This window comes from Phalaenopsis equestris, unplaced genomic scaffold (genome assembly GCF_001263595.1).
Source record: "Phalaenopsis equestris unplaced genomic scaffold, ASM126359v1 Scaffold000761, whole genome shotgun sequence".
NCBI classification, from domain to species: domain Eukaryota; kingdom Viridiplantae; phylum Streptophyta; class Magnoliopsida; order Asparagales; family Orchidaceae; genus Phalaenopsis; species Phalaenopsis equestris.
In genome coordinates, this window is record NW_018165201.1 from 4263793 (window position 1) to 4268085 (window position 4293).

The window sequence follows — 4293 nt, forward strand, 5'->3', positions numbered from 1 at the left end:
GACTCAGGTGTAACCTCTGATAATAAAAAGGAATAATTACATACAGATCACTCAAAATATTGATAAATTAATTATATAAATGATTTTTCTAAACTACCGAACAATGTATTCATGCATGACATGATCAAACTACTGAGAATTTGATAAAATTGATAAATATGGGAAGGAATTTTATCATGGAGATTGATATTTGAGTGTGAGTTTGAGAAATAGATGAAAGAGGGTGGTCGATTTGTAAATAGGAAGTTTTTGGTGTTCTATATGTAATTGCCCCTAAAAAAATTTGATATCAGTCTCTTAAACTCTGTTCAAGTTTAGGATTAGAAGATATGTTAGTCTAAGGCAATAAGTCAATAATATTCTCTCAAGTAGTAGATTTTTGAACAATTATAAAATAAAATATGTCACTTTTCTTAGTGTTTGTGGTAGCCATGTAGCAAGTTTTGCAGGGACATCAGTGGTTGGGTTGTCAAATTCTCACGGACGGTGCTAAATGATGCGTGTAAGAGAATTCATGATGATAGAGTAATTAATTAACGTGTTAGCGTTGCGTGAGAACTCAGTACATACTTAGATAATAGAAATAATGGGCAGAAATAAAACAATATTTTTTACGTGAAAAATCCGAAAAGGGAAAAAACCGCAGGGGTTTGGCATAGTTTAAGAAATTCACTATAAATTGGAGATTACAAATGTGCAGATGTAGTCTATTGTATGATAGATGGGAAAAAAGGTTGTACAATCTCCCGAGCTTAAAATCGGTGCTTGGATGGACTTGTCACCTTATTGTAGGGAGAATCACAAAGGGGTGTAATGATCAGGGCTTTAATGCACCGTTTTCGGGGTCGACATGACGTCCGAGAGGATGCACCACTTCGTAGGTTATTTTGTATAGTGCTTCGTGGCAAGGAGTGAGTGGCAGTCGATGATGTACGATGACGGCTAGTGTGTGGTGGTCGACAATGATTAACTGCTGCAAGAGCATGAGGTGTTCATCGGATTGTTGATGCAGAAGTGATGTTGGACCTCGACATTTTCACTAAGCTTCAATTTTCAACAGACTTGAAGCTTGGATCTCTCTCAAGAGAAGGGTAGAGTCATATTTATATTCTCATTTGCAATTAATAAAAGAACCTAAACCACGCTTAAAGAGCTATTAAAGATCCATTTTCGAGGCAAGCTGTCAAAATCAGCTAAAAAAAATCGATCTAAAATTTTAGCTCGTAGCTCGAATCGTTTATTTGGATCCAATCTCGATCTGAGCCTAAATTCAAATAAATTTTGGAGTGATTAATATTATTTGAGCTAAATTTACTAAATTCACAACTCTAACATCACTAGGACTATTAAAGATTTGATTTCGAGCCGAGTTGGTGTCTGCTCGAAAAAAAATTAGAACCAAATTTTAGCTCGTGGATCTTCCAAATATGATTAAAAAACTTCAAATAGTTATTTAACAAGGCTTGATTTGGTTCAGATTGAATCAACTTTGATACCATTGAGTCCGTCTTGCCAATCCGATTAATTTGACAGCGTGCTCGCTGAAATAAGAATTCTGGATGAATTTTGATCAAATTCTGAATTTTTCTTGCTTCAAATGCTGTATTTAGATCCGTGCAAAGCCTCCAGATTCGTCCCATGAAATTACCGGAAGGCAAAAGGTGGGCCGAATTGAAGATATGAACTTCTCGGCCCAGACTTTGTGGTCAAACTTCAACTATGCACGTGACAAATTCGAGTCAATTTAAGACCGGTTCAGCTGATTCAAGCCGGAATAATTGCACGTCTCCGAAACGCAAGCTTTCAAGGATCTACATTTATCTGCTAGAGTTGCATTTCCAGGGAAACCTTTTTACAAATATTCATATATATTACAATTAAATTTATTCTATTTGCATATTTAGCATTTACAATTCTATAATTACTTACATAATAGTTGAACTTCAAAAATCATGAAAGTTATCTCTTCATCTCGGGCGGAAATAAGGCTCCATTTGGCCAGCGTTAGGTGGCGGTGTGGCGCCGTGCTCTTGTTTTGACCATTTGTGTAGATTGAGTTTTAACAGCTTTTTCAAAAAACTATCACTGAAATCAGCATTTTCTAGTCGCTCCTGACTAGATACGATGGGAGTTTTGACAACTTTTTCAAAAAGCTGTAAACTGTTGGTTTCAGTGGCAACTCAGTGGCAGCAGCCCCAAATAAAGCCTGAGTCAGGTGCTCTTGTTTTGACCATTTGTGTAGATTGAGTTTTAACAGCTTTTTCAAAAAGTTGTCACTGAAATCAACATTTTCTAATCGCTTCTAACTAGATACGATGGGAGTTTTGACAACTTTTTCAAAAAGTTGTAACTGAAAATACTGGTTTCAGTGGCAGCTCAGTGGCAGCTGCTCCAAATGAAGCCTGAGTCAGGCATTTGCAATTTATTTATATAAATAATAAAATTTAATAATTTTTCTTACATAGTTCAGGCGATTTAATGTATGGGTTCATAATCTTTTCTTTTTATTTTTCGCAAAGCGTTGGATAATTTAATTGGCGGCCATCACAATTAAAACCTATTTTTTTGGAGGTATTTATACACGTGCCACCCAACTTATGTATTTATATATCTAACTACTAAATTTTTCTCCTTTTACATTTATAACATCAAAATTTTTCATATCACATCAATATTCGAGGCGACAGTGCAGCGTCACACCACAATTTTATCTGTATTAGCAAACTGCTCTTTGGAAGTTCTTAAAAAATATGCTGTTGAAATCTGCATTTTCCCGCCAGTCCTGACTTAATGCGATGACAGTTTTTTTATTTATTTAAATAATAATAATAATTACCACCGTAGTTTTTTTAACAGCAGAGGAGCTGATATGAATAAAAATATTGATGTCTGGGTGTTGACATGTAAATACGTAGGAATTGAGCGGTATATATGTAAATTTTTCATTTTTTTAATTTACAACAAAGCGAAATTTGATGAGGTGGTAGCTGATGACAGCGACCTTAACATGCATGCGATAATTGAAAATCGTTCTAGAAGATGATGCGCTACGTGCAATTTTAACCAATGTGTGGGTTGTACATGCAAATGTAATATAATATATAATCAACTTATAAACTATTTTTATTGCATGAAATAATTAATTATATTACTCAACATCACCATTACTTCACATTTCAAAGATAACATAAAATAGGACTAGTGTCTATGTTTTTTTCTCATGTGTCTAACGGGTCTTGCTAATGGGCACTTTGTTTATGATCAATTAATATTATTTAAATCTTACTTGATTTAATAAACATAAGTCATCAAATCTTAGTATTTAAATCATATTTAAATTTTATCAGGATTTAATTATCATCATGCCATACAATTTGATGATTTAATTGACTTAAAATTTAATAAAGTTAAATTTATAGAATTTGTTGAATCGTAGGATTTGTTTGGGGAAGGTACAACAATTTGAAGAAATTATTATGAAGCTGCTGCAGAAGAAGCAGTTGTTAAAAAAATTGTAGTGGTCATCACAAAAAAAAATTTTAAAAAGTGAAACTGCAGCTTTCTAGCAGGTAATAAGATTTGATAGCAAAATGTAGCTTTTAGCAATAGTTTTTTGAAAAAGTTGGCAAAACGTTGTTTTGTTAAACAAAACAAAAAATGATGGTGCGGCTCCAAACCGCCATCACATTGCCGCCCCAAACACACCCTTACTCAAGTTCGATCATTCAATTATGATGTCTTAAATGTTATAAATTTTATTTAATCAAGAGAATCAATGACGAATGTTCGATGAAATGTTTTAGGAACTTAACCAAATTTACTTAATTCTCATGTAAAATTTTATAATTATGCAATCATTTTTCACTTGAAGGGGGAGGAGAAGAGAAAAGTGCGCTCGCTACTAAGGGTTAACTCTTAAAGACTCGGTAGTTGTCATCGGTCTTCAGAGTCGTGGCCAACCACAGAGTCTGCCACCAACCAACAAATGTTGCCATCGACCACTAGAGGTTATTATCGACCACCAACCATTGCCAACCGCCAACAACTATGACTTTGATCACCCTACTATGACTATTATAGCCCCCTGCAACTATTACATATGTAGCCGATCACAATTGTTATAGTCTCCAAATGTGATTTTGGTAACTCGTCTGTTGCTGTCATAACTATCATCTATAAATTATATGATCAAATATGTCTTTTACAATAAACTATGATTATTATAGCCCCACCACAACTATTATAGTTACACTATAATAGTTATAATCTCGTTACCCTTAATATATATATATA